Consider the following 19,759-nt stretch of genomic DNA (forward strand, 5'->3'; position numbering starts at 1 on the left):
AAGTGGTAATAAAGTTCGTTCAACTCAGACTTGATGAGATTCGATTTCAGACTTAAAAAATAGAAAACACTAAAAACAAAGAATTATATACACAAAAATAGTCACAATATCAAGAGGTACTGAGACTCAGGATTCCACCAAACTCATAACATAAGGTTGAAATATTAATTCTTTTAACAATTATAGCTCAATAAGGACACGAACTTTTATTTTTGCCAAGGAAGATTCTCAAAATATTAGTTTTAAATCCTAAGAGTGGGACATCAAAATATCTAAGCAAGCGTGACCCATCAAATAAGATGACAACTAATTAATCAAAATCATAATTCAATTTTAATTAGTGCAAAAGTCATATAAGAACAAAATATAATTACCTAGGCTTCCTCCGTCATCCCAATGTTTGGGTTTAGCTCCGCATGGTCAAAACACACTCAAAAGATTGATTCATAGCTCAAAAGGTGTTTTTATTGAAGGAATATGAGAAAATAGTAAAAACAGCTCAACTGCAACCTTTATAAGAGTTGTTGATCGACTGTTAGAATGGAAACAAAAAATATAAGACTGCTGAGAGAACAACAATTGTCTGTGTAGTTGATTCTGCGACAACTTTCGCGATTGACACATGACGTCCAATGTTCTTCGTGTTCTTCAGTTCTGCACTAGCAGAATACTTTCCTGCAACTCTTCTTTCTCCGTTCTGCAACCTCCCAATCGACCCCAAAACTCTCAAAAACTCATATGTGATACCCCAATAGCTTTTATATACTTCACATCAACCAATATACCGAGAAAATCTCTTCTTTTCCTCCATGGAAAGTTATCGGAATATTTTATTTTCTTAGATTTTTTATGCGTCTGCTGAGCTTCCTTGTATACTCAAACTTCCCTCTGATAGATCCAAATCTTTCTGAGAATATATCTTCTCTTCATCCCCACGTAAATTCATGTTTTACACCAACTACCCGAGAAATTCTTTTCACGCTGTCTCGACGAGATAATATGGATACTTCATTATTTTCGGGTTATAGTCCAACTACCTGACCTGTTTTGATAAACCAAGCCCAAACCAATCCAAAACCATTTAATTCCGAGAACAAAACTCTCCAAATCTCTCTCCAGGAGTTTCGCAGGAAACACAATTCTTCACTTCCCCTATTTTATCGTGAATCACTCTGTGGACCTATTTTTTCGATTATAAACTCACTAACATCCCTGTTTTATCTCGTCAGATCAATCCCAGCCAGAATCCACGACAAACTCTCCGCTAAACTCGACCTCTGAAAATTTGGCAGATGAATACCAAGTTTTCCCGCCAAAACACAATCGTTGAAAGAGGAAGGAGATGGGCGCCCCTATCCAGAGTAGAGGTGCCAATAACCGTTAAGTGTAAACAATAAACATCGACGCCCTTATCAATTCTTCGGGTGCCTTTATAACTTTTGTTGGGTGCTTTAATAATTCTCTTCGGAGGTTCAAATGCCACTTTTCGAGTCAATTTCTCTGCACTAGTGTATTTCTCCAAAAACACCTACAAAGACATAAAAAGCCATAATAAATACGAAATCGAGCACTAACAATACATACAATTGAGATCATATTAGACACATAAATGTGTCCATCAAATACTCCCAAACTTATTATTTATTAGTCCTCGAGCAAATCTAATCTAGAAAAAAAAAATATTTTAATTTATAGATGTAACTTACTAAGTTATTTATACAAAGCTTTTGGTTGGCAACCTAGCAACAAGCTGGGCACCAACACCCCTTTGAATAGCAGGGGTGTTGGTGCAACAAGCTCGAGCAAATCTAATCTAGAAAATAAAATCCTAACTCACTGTCGCAGGCATCGCGATTGCATTTAGCATATGCAACAAGCCTTTAAACCCCTAGGTGGCCCTAGTGGCCGAGTTATAGTCTCGGGAGGGTTTACTAGAGATATACCCACAAAACCTTTACTCCATACCCTAGCTATCTACGCAGAACCTTGGAATAACACTAAAGAACCTCCTTGGTTGGCATACTCTCATTGATTACAAGAGGAAGTACCCTGATGTGAAATTCCAATTGTTGTACACGAGTTTGCACTCAAGCATACTAAAATTCATATATAAGTGATAGAGCTCTACTCAGATAGTTGCACTATGGACATCAATATCCGGAGTCAAACTAATCACATGGATAGATCATGAAGATGGATATAGAGAAAAACATATATGGTTTTCGATGTTGACTAAGGTGAACGGTGTTCCCGTATCTGTTTCAAGGCCACTGCCAAGATGAACCTATCCTAATGGACTGAGATACTAGTCTGACTAATATCAACACAACTGGCATATACAAGGGAACCAGTGGTTGATAATTCTAACTCTAGGTCAACACAACTGGCATATACAAGGGTACCAGTGGTCGAATTTATTGAATTTATTCTGGTTGGTTTGTTGATCTGGTGTCAATTTTTTTTTTTTTTTACATCTCAATCACTCTATTTTACCCTAGCAGTGATAACAACTTGATTCGTGAGCCCCACCTAATCACTTAGAAAAACATATTTTAAAAAGAAAACAAAATAAAAACATAAGTGAAAAGGACTCAACGAGATATGGCAAAACTACCATGTTATTTCTAACATCTGAGCTTTGTGCTTTTATGAATAGTCTCTTTAGATGTTTCCATCTAATCAGATTGGTTCCTCAACTCCTACAACCAAGATGCTTCCATCCACTTAGATTGGCTAGTGCCATCCTTAATAAGCATAAATTTCTAGGCTCTGGAGTTTATTAATGCAACTAAAAAAGTTTCTACCACACCCCCAAACTTAAATCTAACATTGTCCTCAATGTTCTAAAGATAAAATTTAAAGCATGAACAAGGAGAAACTGTTACCATTTGAAGCAAAAGAGATAAGGAAATATATTACCGTGTTGCATGAATATTGGGTTACCTCCCAAGAAGTGCTAAGTTTAAAGTCTTCAGCCAGACTAAGAAAGGATTAGTCACCTTATAAAATCATAAAGCAATAACTGAAATATCTGTGGGACATCAAAACCAAATAAAGCTACCACCAATAAAAAGAATCTGCAATATGCCAAGAAAATTAACGAATAAAGCACACCCTTGTCTAGTTTCCTGTTTAAGACAACTAGATCTAGTGTGGTTCAGGTTCAGGCTCTATGAAAGGGTCTAAATAAATTTCTTTGGGCTTGTGTTCCTCATAAGTAAGATCCACTTATCAGGTTGTAGAGTCTGGAAAAACTTAAGTAAAAACTTAGAAGCACATAATAATAACCTAAATAACTGCGGATCCTTAAAGTCAATCAAATTTGACTTACATAGATGACCATAATTGAAGTGGTGGTCATTCTTAAACAAATGTGTCGATTCTAATATCCTAAAGTACTTAGGTTTAGTCTCAAAACTTAACAATTGACACATCTGAAACTTATAAGTTCCCACAATTAGTTGAAAAATATTTGGTGGGAAAACAAAGTCAATTTGGGTATTATCGCCTGGGTAAATCACATCAACCAGAGGATGGGTTTCTAACAACTGAACTTCTTCCTGGACATTATTAGGTTCGGGAGAGCTAGTATGAAGGTAATCTGCCACAATGGTTGAGGCACATATATCAAGTCCCAAGTGAGGAATCTCTACAAGAGTCAAAGGTGAAGTACATGGAGAATGATAATCACCCCTAAACTTAGAGTTTTGGGTGTCTCTAGATAGACTAGCTACAATTTCCCTAACTTCTAGGTCTTCGGATTCCTGAAAATGGTCAATCGCTTCTTCTAGGTTATACTCGGATGAAACATCCTCACTAATATTTTAACTCCCCACGAGTCTATCTTCTTTATCTAAGACTAATGTTTCTAAATCGCTAGACTCGAAAACAATATTCTCGGGATAAACCTGCTCCTCTAAACTATCATCAGCTTCGTAATCGTAAGGGAATACTACATCGTCTAAAACGGTGGTATCTCTAGTCAAATCCTCGTCATTTTGAATAGGTGAATAATTATTAAAATTATTTGGATTCGAACTAGAAATAGTATTATCATTGTAAAGATCAAGTTGGAGTGACAAATTCCTGATCACTATGCTTATATGTGTCCGATTCTTCATCAACACTATCCTCATCATAATCATTACAATAACATGAAAATGGTTGAACCTCATCTAAAAAAGTAGTGTTACCAATTCTAACCTCGTAATCTTGATTATGTGAATAACTATCCTCATTTTCAAGGGTGCTACTGGAAACACTATATTGGCAATTAAGATTATTTCGAGCAGTTCTGTCCGGGCCTCTAACAAAAGCTTTTGAGTTGACTCACATGACTTCCTTATGGTATCGTGACTCGACTCACATGACTTCCTCATGGTATCGTGTATAGAAGGCTCATAGGTGCATTTTGTTTATTCATTTCTAACACAAACCTATTTGTATTCTCAGTTAATTGTTTGAGAGACTCTTCTAGAGGAAGAATAGGTTCAGAAGGATCATAATAGGGACTAGTTTTCAACATTTTCATTATATTGTCCAAAGACGAGGAACTAGTACTATAATATTCCTTATTTTCTTGCTCGTATGATCGGTGCATGTGTGGATAGTAATTAGGCTCACCATGGTATGAGCCATAACCTTCAAAAGGCTGATGTTCCCAACCACTATTCACACTATGGTCAAAGTAGTATTTCCATTTTGAAACTCAGTTGGATATTCATTGTATTGGCTATTGTAATACCAGTTCGACGTTATATTGTGCACATGCAAATGCAAGGTTGACTAAAATGGGTAAACTCGAGTTACCACAACAATATATACCTACATTCAAAGACTGGTCAAATGTAAAAGGCCGAGGTTTGTGGACTTTCAGCTAGTAACTCCCATAAGGCCCAAGGCACGAGTTCAGCTTACTAATCCACGAGTTTTCCTAAACTCAGTAGTCTGATGATGCAATTGGTGTGTGCACGTGTCTGTGTCTGTTTCCACAAAATAAAACCCACTGACAGGGGATTCGTGGGTGGATAGAGTCTTACTTCCCGTACCAGACGGGCGATGAGCCGTTGAAGTCGACTCAGGCCACCGACTCCTATGTCAGTGTACGAACCTGAGGGGCCGACACAGTATCGTAAATGTCATTCTTCCCTGCAACAGTTTTATTTAAATTAACCCTTCCTTATGGTTTTAAAAATAGTAATGTCCAATGTCCCAAAAATAAAGTTCAAAAAGTCCAAATATAAAAGATTACAAAAAATAAAACCCTATTTAAAGTTTCTAAAAATAAAATAAAATAACTATATACAAAATCTTCTTCTTCACTCCTTTTGGATTCCTCTTTTCTTTCCTTCTTTGGCTTCGCTTTTCTTTTCAGCACTTTCTCTCTTTTTCTTTACCTCAGCTCCAAATCTGAAAGCAAACAAGAAATACCAAAACGCGCAAAAAAGAACAAAAATAATAAAAATAAAAATAAAACCTAAAAGCAAATCAATATATAAATCTGCGTCGGCGGCGCCAAAAACTGATGTAGATTTGAAAGTGGTAATAAAGTTCGTTCAACTCAGACTTGATGAGATTCGATTTCAGACTTAAAAAATATAAAACACTAAAAACAAAGAATTATATACACAAAAATAGTCACAATATCGAGAGGTACTGAGACTCAATATTCCACTAAACTCATAACATAAGGTTCAAATATTAATTCTTTTAACAATTATAGCTCAATAAAGACACAGACTCTTATTTTTGCCAAGGAAGATTCTCAAAATATTAGTTGTAAATCCTAAGCATGGGAAATCAAAATATCTAAGCAAGCATGACCCATCAAATGAGATGACAACTAATTAATCAAAATCATAATTCAATTTTAATTAGTGCAAAAGTCATATAAGAATTCAATATAATTACCTAGGCTTCCTCCGTCATCCCAGTGTTTGGGTTTAGGTCCGCATGGTCAAAGCACACTCAAAAGATTGATTCATAGCTCAAAAGGTGTTTTTATTTAAGGAATATGAGAAAATAGTAAAAACAGCTCAACTGCAACGTTTATAAGAGTTGTTGATCAACTGTTGTTGATGGTGGTTTTTAGTTCAAGGCTAAATTTGTAAAACTTTGCATTTAATGTCTCGTCACTTTGCAAAGAGACAGAGCCATGTAAAAGTGATGAGTGTTCAACCTCTCCACTGGCGCATTTATTGAGCAACTCAATATATCCGCATGAAATTTATCCAGAATGGTGCATGTAGCAACAATCCCAGATATTCTGTAAATTTTGGCACCTTGCCTGTATTATTCAATTAATATAAGTTTCTTTGAATGCTTTCTGTGCTATGTGACCCGAGTGAACCTTTAATATTGACATGGCATGACAATTTGTGTTCACTCGCAGCAGAGTAGCACGAATTTCCAAGTATCAAGGTTAAGGTCCTTGCATAAAAGTATTTAATTGGAAAGCATACTGCTCTCTGGAAATAAACTTAAAGAACTCTGTGTCAACACACAGGATTCAATCAATTTTGTGATAATTCACAAGGTTCAGATATTAACCTGATTTGCAAAAATTAGGGTTTTGCGCCCTGCGCAACATGTTGGACCCCGTTGGTCGAAACCAAGCTTAGCTAAACTAGGCAATTAATCCACCGTGGATTAGTAGGTGCAAAATCCTACCCAAAATCAGAAAACCAGGAATAAAAGGAGCCGCGAAATAGGAGCAGCAACAAAGGGAGGTGTGGCCATAGGCCAGCCGGCGCCGCTTGCAAGTGGCCACACCCCATGTTGCCCGACCGACCCCTGTTTCCTGTCGACCAATCAGGTCGCCTTAAACCCGCCACACGCACACGAGTTGTGGCTGGGCCCATACTTGCCGACCCTATTTCCCATCGACCAATCAGGTCGCTTTAAATCCGCCACACGCGGTGGAAGTGTGGCCACGCCCATGCTTGGACGGTTCCTCTTTCTATTGACCAATCAGGTTGCTCTAAACCTGCCACAGTGTTGAAAAGGCAAATGGCGCCAAATGGTCACAAAGCCAATTGGCTTTCCAAAAACCGCGCCAACATGCTAATGGCATGCCAAACGTGCATTCCAAATGTGCCATTCAGCTCCAGCGTGCTAGTGGCATGCCAAACATGCCACGCTGCGCCAATACGCTAATTGGCATGCCAAACATGCCAAACGTGCTACTTTGCCGCAGCAACATGCCGAACGTGTCAACGTGCCATAAATAACGCATACGTGCTAACCCACCTTCTGTTCGTAGACAACGCCATAACAGACTTCAATTAGGGTTTCCTAATCAGAAACACAGCTTTGCTTTAGTGGCATTAGTCGAAACCCTAATTTTTAATTGTGGCCCAAATTCCACCACTTTGGCCCCACAACATACCACGAGCCACGTGGGACCCGACAAACCCTAAAAAATGGCGCCGTACTATAACGACCCGTGGCCATCCTTGCGCCTGTGGTTAATCCCATATTATGGCCTGCCATAATTCCTTTAATGTGGCCATGGCACCTATTGCATGAAAACTCCACCGTGTCGTGGCCATGCCACACGCGCTAATTAGGGTTTCGATATGCCAAACCCTAATTTGGCTAAGGTTGCCACGCCAGCCAAGCCAAGTAATTCTCCTAAGGCCTTAAGTTTGATATAGCAACAGGGGACAATGTTGACGGAGCCATATTTGGGTCTACCACCAATATGCCAAAATAGTTGTCGCGGCTACGTCAGGCGCCACTATGCCGCTGGAATGCCGCTACGCCACTGACATGTGTTAAATATGCCATCATACGTTGGCATATGCCAATGACGCCACTTTGCTATTATCATATGTCAATGGAATGTGGCCATAATCAACGACAACCCTTTCTCACAGGTCACAATCTCAGTCGTCCAAATTGGCCACATAATTGACAGGCCCATGGCAAGTTTTAGGCGACCTGTCGAGAGAAGCCTAATAGCATCACATGTTATTTTCCCGTGGCAAGTCTCCTGACTTTGACTTGCTACACATTGCAATCTGCTATACGTTTTTCACGAAAAAACTCGAGACATCAAATATGTCACAAACTGGGGGATGCTAATCGGGGTATTGGTCTGGCAGTTTACAACGTGCGGCGTGCAACACGCCCATTATAAGAAAGTGTCAGAAAGAAGGGCAGTTAGTGACGGCAAGAAGTAGCGGGTGTAAACTAACCAGTTTCCTCCATAGTGGAAACGTGGTTTCTGGCATTTACACATTAACCCACTTCTCCATCACTCAATCATTCCCACTTTCTACGAGATCATGGTGCGTTCAATATGACTTATATAAATGGGTACCTATTTTCAACAAAACAACAAGTTTTGGTTAGAAAAGCAACACGGTATCCAGAAAATACCAAAGAACTGATAGCTTACATTCTGCAAGCCAGTTCCATATTCTGATACAAGTCATAAAATAGACACACCTTTAGAATTAACCATTCGGGTCTCAACACCTTCTTCGCTTCCCTCTCTAAGACCGACCCTTCTCCTTCACTTTGTGACCGAAGCAAGACTGGAACGACCATTTCTTGGTTTAGTCCAGGATTGTAGAGATTGATCTCTCGAATCTAAAGTACTCTTGTGCAGTGCATTTGTTTTAGGTTTAGATTTGTTTCTCATCCACAAACCCAAATTTACCAAAACTAGGAGAAACAGTTTTTACCCATAAACAATTGGCGACCACAGTGGGAGATTAATCTCTCGGTTGCAATTCCAATTTCAAAAGGATGGTCGGTCTTAGAACTTATTCCACAAATCCAAGTTCCGGTCAGAACCTGGCGAATGGCGACATCTCTCCTCCCAACGCTATACCTAATGGTGCAGCCAATGAAGAAATCCCAAGATTGGTCGAGTTGGCACGAGTCCAGGAAATCCACACGAGGAAATGGACCTGATGAAGGAAGCAATAAACAACATACTTAGTTTTCTTGTCAGATTAACGTCAGATTGGAGCGGCTCACCTGCCCCAGAAATTCCAGCGCTGGGGACTGACGCCCCGGATGATCGTCCTCAGATCAACATTTTCACAACCAACCAGAGGCCGGTGGACCAGGAAGCAGCCTCTTTGGTAGAAAGTTTATGTGAACTTCTACACCTTTCAAAGGACCAGCGAGCAGAGACGTTTGTTGCAATCAATCAAATAGCCCTGGATGCGCGTTTGGCTCCTCCACATCCAAAGACTTCAAGAATATCAGAGATTTCGGTCAACAATGTTACATTTACTGAAGACGACATGATAGTAGAGGAAGGTCATAATAGAGCCCTAAATGTCACTGCTCGCATCAAGGATTCAGAATTCAAAAGAGCTCTCATTGATACGGGAGCATCCTCAAACGTTATCACCCTCAGAACACTCAGAACATCCAAGGTGCGACCAAGTAAAATCGTGTAGCAGCCTACCATGATGACAGATTTTGAAGGAAACCAAACCAGCACATATGGGTACATCAGTATGAATCTGTCGGTGGGACCAATCCAGTCGAAGGTGAAATTCGAAGCGATAAAGAAGGAGACAGACTACCACATGATACTGGGGAAATCGTGGCTCCATGATAACCGGATCGTCCCTTCAACGTATCACCAATGCCTGAAAACCGTGCTGAACGAAGAAGTTATCCGCATTCCCGCGTCATTGTCTCCTTATGCACCAATTTGTGGTGTAGAGCTGTTCGAGCCAAAGTAAAATTCGCGAGACTCATCAGGAAAGGTTTACTGCACTCCACTCCCCACATGGACCTCAATTGAAGAGGAGGACAGACTTGCATCACTAAACAAAGGAACCCAATCCCGCGGCACACCTCCAACGACATGACACGCTAATTCTCCCTCATCAACCAGGAGGGAGCACGCTTTTGTTGCAAGTCGTGAAGAAAAAGGGAAAACCGTATATCGGCGCCGCTGTTATCAATTAGCATGGGAGACTTCCACCCAATATCTCCGCCCAACAGAATGCAATCACAACAGCAAGCCACAAGAAGAAGTACCGGACGCACCATGACAATTACAAGACGGAACCAACTCCACCACAGATGAACTCGAAGTTGTCAACATCGAAAGTAAAGAATCTCCACGGCCTGTCTCCATTAGCTCGACTCTATGCACAGATGAGCGCACAAAACTTTTGGACCTTCTTAAGAAATATCAAGATGTATTTGCATGGATGTACGAGGAAATGCCTGGCTTGGATAAAAACTGGTCACTCATCATCTACATATAATACCTGGATCCAAACCAGTCAAGCAATCCCCAAGGCAGTTCAGACACGATGTGGACGAACAAATCAAGACTGAAATTCAGAAGTTGCTAGATGCCGGTTTCATCGAACCCATTCACCATCCTACCTGGTTGGCCAATGTGGTTCCTGTAAAAAAAAAGAACGGTCAAATTAGGTGATGTGTCGATTTTAGAGATCTGAACAAATGCTGCCCCAAGGACGATTTCCCTCTTCCCAACATTGATATGCTAGTCGATGCCACCAGTGGACATGGCATGTTATCCTTCATGGACGGGTACAACGGCTACAATCAGATAAATATGTATGAGCACGACGCAAGTAAGACAACTTTTCGAACTTCTCTCAGAATTTTTTATTATACTGTGATGCCTTTCGGTTTGAAAAATGTCGGTGCTACCTACCAACGCGCCATGACTGCAATTTTCCATGATATGATGCACAATCAAGTTTAAGATTACGTGGATGACATGGTAGTCAAATCAAAGACCGGAGCGGCCCACACATAGGTTCTGTGGCAAGTGTTTGAAAGGTGTCGCGAGTACAAACTGGAAATGAACCCTTTGAAGTGTGCCTTTGGCGTCTCCTCGGGAAAATTTCTAGGATTCCAGGTAACTGCTGAGGGAATCAAAATTGATCCATCCAAGACCCAAACCATCCTCATGGTGCCACCTCCGGAAACTGTGAAAGAACTCCAGAGCTTCATGGGCAAGGTAAACTACATTCGGCGTTTTATACCTGGCTTAGCCCAGCTTATTGCTTCATTCACCACTTTGCAGAAGAAGGGAGCAAGTTTTGTCTGGACCGCACCACAACAAGAGGCGTTTCGGAAGATCCAAGAAATATTATCATACCCAGCCGTCATGAGATCTCATGTACAAGGAAGACCATTGTGCCTCTACACTGCTTTCAGCGATGCTGCCGTTGGAGCTCTCCTTTCCCAAGAACATGATAAAGGAATTGAACATCCTATATACTACTTGAGTCGAACTTTGAGGGATGCTGAACTCAAATATCCTAAAGCATAAAAAGCGTGCTTAGCCCTAATTCACTCCATTCAGAAGTGTAGGCATTATTTGTTGTCAAACAAAGTGGTGTTGATATCTAAGGCTGATCATGTGAATTTTTTGCTTTCAAAACCGGCCTTGATAAGGAGGCATGACAAATGGCTCATCCAAATGTCGGAGCTATATATAACATGCGCTTCCCCAAGGGCTATCAAAGGACAAGCATTCGCGGATTTACTAGCAGCTTTCCCGGGAGAATGAACCACCGCACTGCATGAAGATCTTCTTGGGGAATTTCCAGAAATCTCTTTTGTTAAAGAGGAAGCGTGGATACTCTATTTTGATGGCTCCGCTACCCCTAGAAATAATACTGGAGGAGCGGGTGTAGTTCTGGTGTCTCCAACAGGTGAAGTCTTTTCGCATTCCTTCAAGCTGGACTTTCAGTGCACCAATAATTCAACGGAATATGAGGCTTTTCTCATAGGGATGTCACTGGCCAAACAAGCAGGCGCTACGCACCTGGAAGTGAGAGGCGACTCTAAATTACTGGTTAACAAATGAATGGATTTTATGCATTAAAAGAGGTAACACTTGCGCCATATAGATCTGAGGCACAAAAGTTATTGAATTATTTCGCTGGCGCGACCATAACTCATGTCTGTCGAAGTAACAATAAACACTAGCCTCGAAGCTGCAATTCGAAGGTTTAGAAGAGATTTTAGCGGTGAAGAGGTGGACTGTAGGGTCTACGTGGCTTTTGCAGTCTAAGGATACTGAAGCCAATGATTGGAGGACCCCGATCATTCAAGAGCTTAACAGTTCACTTTCCCAAGGAAAGGTTAGTCTCAAAACCCTACAAAATTTTTTCATGCTTCACGGAGTGTTATATCATCGAAACCCGGATAGCTCTCTGTCAAGATGTCCCGGAGACGAAGAAGCACAACTACAGCTTAACCATGTTCATGGCGAAATATTTGGACAAACATTGGTGGTGACTCTTTACCGTCGGCTTCAACGCCTCGGCTACTATTGGACAGATATGGAGACTCAATCTCGATTGCTCCAAGATCATGCCCCAACTGTCAAGCACCGCCACATCAATTGGAGGTCTTTAACGTTGGTCATGCTGGGGACTGGCGAGAGCCATACATTAGTTATATCCGCGACGGTGTACTCCCTGCCAATAAGAAGGACGCAGCCAAGATGAAGCAAAGAGCCAAAAGATTTGTGTTTCATGAAGGAACTTTGTACCGTAAAATCTTTGGAGGTGATCTACTACGGTGTCTGGCAAAGGTTGAAATCCCAATTATGTTGAAAGAGACGCATGAAGGTGAACACCAAGGGAAGAAAAAATTATTCCTCCAGATACACGAGAAATATTACCGGCCAACTATGGAAGATGATGCAACAGCGTTTATTCAAAGGTGTCACGAGTGCCAAATTCAAGGGAGCCTCATCCACGCACCTTCGACTCCCCTGCACTCGGTGAGTAGTCCGTGGCCATTTTACAGATGGGGACTTGACATCATTGGGAAGATTAACCCACCATCGTCAAAGCAGCATGAATATATCATAACTGCAACAGAGTACTTTATTAAATGGGTTGAAGCCATTCCTCTGCGAGGGACTACTGGAGCGACAATTGCAGCATTTATTAAGGAATACATCATTTGTCGTTTTGGCGTGCCTAAGCACATCATTACTGATAACGGCACTCCCTTCGCCAACAAGCAAGTACAAGAATTACTCGAAGAATATGGAATTAAGAAAGTCTTCTATACTCCTTACTATCCACAAGGGAATGGGCAAGCCGAGAGCACCAACAAGACTTTTAATTCGGATTCTCAGCCGAACGATACATGATAACTTTCGGACATGGCACGAGCAATTTCCCATGGCGCTATGGGCATATCGGGTGGCACCTAGAAGCTCTACTGGCATTTCTCCATATTCACTCGTCTATGGCGCGGATGTAATTCTTTCAGCAAAGATTAAAATTTCGTCGTCTAGGATTGCGGCTGCAAGTGGAGTTCAATGGAACGAGGCTGAAGCATCGAATGCCAGAATAGCGGAGCTAGATACTCTAGACTCCAGGAGAACTAAGGCAAAAGAACATGCTCATGCATACAAGAATAGGGTATCCAAAGCATATGATAAATCCGTAAAACCTCGAATATTTCAAGCAGGAGATCTGGTATTGAAGACTGCCAAGCACATTCAGCAAGACATGTTCGCGCAAAAATTCTCTCCAAAATGGGAGGGACCTTATGTGGTCCCCAAAGCCTACAACAGTGGGTACTACAAGATTGTCAAAGAAGATGGAGGCAAGTTGGAAGCGGTCATCAATGGAAAATGGCTCAAGGAATACTACGCCTGACGATTGCTCCACCTCTCTCCGTTTCATAACACGGCCGACCAAGCATTTCTTTTCCTTCCTCCCTCATGTTTGAGTTATCAAAATTTCATTTAGTCAAGACGTACTAATGAAAATTTCATTTACTCTTTCCCAAACACCAGTACAATTCAAAAAAAAAAAATCAGAACCCAAAAGAAAAATCAGACGTTCTCATGGCTGCATATTCAAAATAACAACTCAGAAAAGGCCATCCAATAAGTTGTAGTTTCTTGAAAGCATCATCTTCAGCCTGTTTTGGTACCTTTCAGTCATGCTCTTCAAATCCCGGATTGCCTGTTCCACCTTTTGAGATTCAGCAGTCAGAGCCTTCTCCTCTTCCAAAATGGCCTTTGTAGCAGGAACAACGTTGGCAGGGAGGCCGACTCGATCAACTTTGACAATGTCAAGACGGTGTCGCATCCAACTTACATTAAACTCCAGGGATTCGCAGGTAGATACCATATTCTCCTACTTTTCAACGGTTGATTCAGTGATGTCGCGAATGGATGTGCCTTCCATTTCGATAATCATGGGCAGAAGGCAGTTCATTGTGGTGACTAACGCAGACGAGCAATGCTGCACCACGTTCCTAGTTGCAATGTAGCCGTATCTTCTCCATATTTTCTTGTACAAAGCCACGAACTCCTTCCGCACTAAGAACCTACCTACACTTCGGTAGCTAGAAGATAAACACTTCATGTGGATATCGAACGACAAACCTGCATTGGGATATTCGTAGTAGGAAATACCCAAATCAGCATTTTCCAGGTCTGCAGCAGTTGGCGTACTCGAGTTTGAAGGAAGAGGTATGGCCAGATCGTCGTCATCAACCACGGTCACGCATGTTCCAACTGGGTACCTCTGCACAAAAGAAAATATCTCTTTGTTACCTATTGATGGTGGAAAGCAAATATCTATTTGTCAGCAAAAAGCATATCGGTATGATCTTCTTGACTCGGATGATCCGGGCAGGGGAGTCGTCACAAGACCCAGGAGTTAGCCCACTCTAAAAGAAAGAAAAAAAAAAGCAGCAGCGTTATGAGGAAAAGAAGAATTATCACTTCAAAATCAGGAGGTAATTAGAGTCATATTCTGGAATCAAGCCGCCTGCGTTTGGCCGAGGAATCTGGTTGGCTCGAAGATGATTCACTTCTGTTCAACATGATGAAGAGATATGAATTCAACAAGAAGAGTCTTTATTCTAAATTGAGAGGGACAATCTAGTTTCACCTGCATATATATCATGGTAACCCTAAAAGAAACGGATGCTGAGCAATTGCAACGGGCTTATCCGATAGCCAAGGATTCAACTTCAACCGAGCAATGTTTTTTTCGAAACCCTAATAAAGACGGGGAGAAAATGGCCAGATAGTCAAAGAAAGGATGCGTTTTCCTAGCTTGGAGCTCTGGCGTCAACACATCTTAAAGATATGAGGCAGCCACTTTCCTGGTAATGATTACTTATTCTGGCTTGACTGTTTTTCCGCTTGACTGTCACCATCTAATGCTTACCCCGCAACAATCCACTGTTACGTGCTAAGCAGGGGACTTAATGTTGATGGTGGATTTTAGTTCAGGGATAAATTTGTAAAAATTTGCATTTAATGTCTCGTCACTCTGCAAAGAGACAGAGCCATGTAAAAGTGATGAGTGTTCAACCTCTCCACTGGCGCATTTATTGAGCAACTCAATATATCCGCATGAAATTTATCCAGAATGGTGCATGTAGCAACAATCCCAGATATTCTGTAAATTTTGGCACCTTGCCTGTATTGTTCAATTAATATAAGTTTCTTTGAATGCTTTATGTGCTATGTTCCCTGGCTGAACCCTTAATATTGGTATGGCATGACAATTTGTGTTCACTCGCAGCAGAGTACCACGGATTTCCAAGTATCAAGGTTAAGGTCCTTGCATAAAAGTATTTAATCGGAAAGCATACTGCTATCTGGCAATAAAATTAAAGAATTTTGTGTCAACACACATGATTCAATCAATTTTTTGATAATTCACAAGGTTCAGATATTAACCTGATTTGCAAAAATTAGGGTTTTGCGTCTTGCGCAACATGTTGGACCCCGTTGGTCGAAACCAAGCTTTGGTAAACTAGGCAATTAATCCGTCGTGGATTAGTAGGTGCAAAATCCTACCCAAAATCAGAAAACAAGGAATAAAATGAGTTGCGGAATAGGAGCAGCAACAAATGGAGGTGTGGCCATAGGCCAGCTGGTGCCGCTTGCAAGTGGCCACACCCCATGTTGCCCGACCGTCCCCTGTTTCCTGTCGACCAATCAGGTCGCCTTAAACCCGCCACACGCACACGAGTTGTGGATGGGCCCATACTTGCCGGCCCTTTTTCCCATCGACCAATCAGGTCGCCTTAAATCCGCCATGCGCGGTGGAAGTGTGGCCATGCCCATGCTTGGACGACCCCTCTTTCTATTGACCAATCAGGTCGCTCTAAACCTGCCACAGTGTTGAAAAGGAAAATGGCGCCAGATGGTCACAAAGCCAATTGGCTTTCCAAAAACCGCGCCAACATGCTAATGGCATGCCAAACGTGCATGCCAAATGTGCCATTCAGCTCCAGCGTGCTAGTGGCATGCCAAACATGCCACGCCGCGCCAATACGCTAATTGGTATGCCAAACATGCCAAATGTGCCACTTTGCCGCAGCAGCATGCCGAACGTGTCAACGTGCCATAAATAGCGCGCCTACGTGCTAACCCACCTTCTGTTTGTGGCCAACATAACAGACTTCAATTAGGGTTTCCTAATCAGAAACAAGGCTTTGCTTTAGTGGCATTAATCGAAACCCTATTTCCAGTTGTGGCCCAAATTCCACCACTTTGTCCCCACAACATACCACGAGCCATGTGGGACCCGACAAACCCTAAAAAACGGCGCCATACTATAATCACCCGTGGCCATCCTTGCGCCTGTGGTTATTCCCATATTATGGCCTGCCATAATTCCTGTAATGTGGCCATGGCACCGATTTCATGAAAACGCCACCGTTTCGCGGCCATGCCACACGCGCTAATTAGGGTTTTGATATGCCAAACCCTAATTCGGCTAAGGTTTCCACGCCAACCAAGCCAAGTAATTCTCCTAAGGCCCTAAGTTTGATATAACAACAGGGGCCAATGTTTCCGGAGCCATATTTGGGTCTAACACCAATATGTCAAAATAGTTGCCGCGGCTATGCCAGGCGCCACCATGCCACTGGCATGCCGCTACGCCACTGGCATGTGTTAAATATGCCATCATACATTGGCATATGCCAATGACGCCACTTTGCTATTATCATATGCCAATGGAATGTGGCCATAATCAACAACCACCCTTTCTCACAGGTCACAATCTCAGCCGTCCAAATTCGCCACAGAATTGACAGGCCTGTGGCAAGTTTTAGGCGACCCGTCGAGACAAGCCTAATAGCATCACATGCTATTTTCCCGTGGCAAGTCTCCTGACTTTGTCTTGCTACACTGCTATACATTTTCCACGAAAAAACTCGAGACATCAAATATGTCACAAACTAGAGGATGCTCATCAGGGTATTGGTCTGGCGGTTTACAGCGTGCGGCGTGTAATATGCTCATTATAAGAAAGTGTCAGAAAGCAGGGCAGTTAGTGACGGCAATAAGTAGCGGGTCTGCGGGTGTAAACTAACCAGTTTCCTCCATAGTGGGAACATGGTTTCTGGCATTTACACATGACCCCACTTCTCCATCACTCAATCACTCCCACTTTCTAAGAGATCAGGGTGCGTTCAATATGACTTGTATAAATGGGTTTTACCTATTTTCAATAAAACAACAAGTTTTGGTTAGAACAACAACACAGTATTCAGAAAACACCAAAGAACTGATAACTTACATTTTGCAAGCCAGTTCCATATTCTGATACAAGTCATAAAATAGCCACACCTTCAGAATTAACCATTCTGGTCTCAACACCTTCTTCGCTTCCCTTCCTAAGACCAACCCTTCTTCTTCACTTTGTGACCGAAGCAAGACTGGAACGACCATTTCTTGGATTAGGCCAGGATTGTACAGATTGATCTCTCGAATCTAAAGTACTCCCGTGCAGTGCATTTGTTTTAGGTTTAGATTTGTTTCTCATCCACACACCCGAATTTACCAAAACTAGCAGAAACAATTTTTACCCATAAACAACTGTTAGAATGGAAACAGAAAATATAAGACTGCTGAGAGAACAACAATTGTTTGTGTAGTTGATTCTGCGACAACTTCTGCGACTGACACATGACGTCCAATGTTCTTCGTGTTCTTCAGTTCTGCACTAGCAGAATACTTTCCTGCAACTCTTCTTTCTCCGTTCTGCAACCTCCCAATCGACCCCCCAAACTCTCGACAATACCTATGTGATACCCCAATAGCTTTTATATACTTCACAGCAACCAATATACCGAGAAAATCTCTTCTTTTCCTCCACGGAAAGTTACCGGAATATTTTCTTTTCTTCAATTATGCGTCTGCTGAGCTTCCTTGTATACTCAAACTTCCCTCTGATAGATCCAAATCTTTCTGAGAATATATCTTCTCTTCAACCCCACGTAAATTCCTGTTTTACACCAACTACCCGAGAAATTCTTTTCACGTTGTCTTGACGAGATAATATGGATACTTCATTATTTTCGGGTTATAGTCCAACTACCTAACCTGTTTTGATAAACCAAGCCCAAACCAATCCAAAACCATTTAATTCCGAGAACAAAAGTCTCTAAATCTCTCCCCAGGAGTTTCGCATGAAACACCATTCTTCACTTCCCCTGTTTTATCGTGAATCACTATGTGGACCTATTTTTTCGATTATAAACTCACTATCATCCATGTTTTATCTCGTCAGATCAATCTCAGGCAGAATCCATGACAAACTCTCCGCTAAACTCGACCTCTGAAAACTTGGCAGATGAATACCAAGTTTTCCCGCCAAAACGCAATCGTTGAAAGAGGAAGGAGATGGGCGCCCCTATCCAGAGTAGGGCTGCCAATAACCGTTAAGTTTAAATAGTAAATAGAGGTGCCCTTATTAATTATTTGGGTGCCTTTATAACTTTTGTTGGGTGCTTTCATAATTCTCTCTTGAGGTTCAAATGCCATTTTTCTTTCCAATTTCTCCGCACAAGTGTATTTCTCCAAAAACACCTACAAAGACATAAAATGCCATAATAAATACGAAATCGAGCACTAACAATACATACAATTGAGATCATATTAGACACATAAATGTGTCCATCACCCTCGCAGTCAAAGCTACCCGAAACCTTGGAAATCCATAAATAGAGAAACTCTTGCAACAAGATTTCTTAATCCCTGACACTCTTGTGTCCTAGCAGCTAAGCTAGAGTCATCTTGTATAACCTAGGTTCTTCATAGAACTGTATTTTAGGTTACTGAAAACGCTGGGGTAAAACAACCATACCCAACTATTTCGTTCGACAATCTGTATGGACTAAACTCCAATATAGTTTCGAGAGCATGAACTTACTGAAACTCAATCAAGAAAGATATGAAAGAGCTTTATCTCTTTCTTAACACAATCAGTAAATCAAACATATAGGAATCCGTGAACCTGATTGTTATGAGAATAACTCGGATGGTACCAAAGACCAATGTACGAGTGTCAATCAAGTTCTATCTAACAAACAAGGTCGGATTTATCAGCTGTGATTGAACAATGCACAACCTGTGATATTTCAATTATATAACAAAAATATAATGCGAAAAAGAAATAATAAAGACATCAGAAACTTTGTTAACGAGCAAACCTCAAATGCAGAAAAACCCCGAGACCAAGTCCAGACTTGAACACCACACTGTATTAAGCTGCTACAGACTCTAGCCTATTACAAGTTAACTTCAGATTGGAGTGTAGTTGAGCCCTAAGCAAGTCTCACACTGATTAAGGTGCAGATGTGTTCTTTACGCCTCTTGAATCTCGGAAGACTCCGCACACTTGATTCCCCTAGCTAACCTCTTTTACAGCCTAGAAGTTTCTACGACCCAAAGTTGGAGACTTATAAACAAATCTGTCTCCCACAGATAAGTCTATTCTATTTGTGGTTTCCG

This window comes from Papaver somniferum, chromosome 3 (genome assembly GCF_003573695.1).
Source record: "Papaver somniferum cultivar HN1 chromosome 3, ASM357369v1, whole genome shotgun sequence".
Taxonomy (NCBI): Eukaryota; Viridiplantae; Streptophyta; class Magnoliopsida; order Ranunculales; family Papaveraceae; genus Papaver; species Papaver somniferum.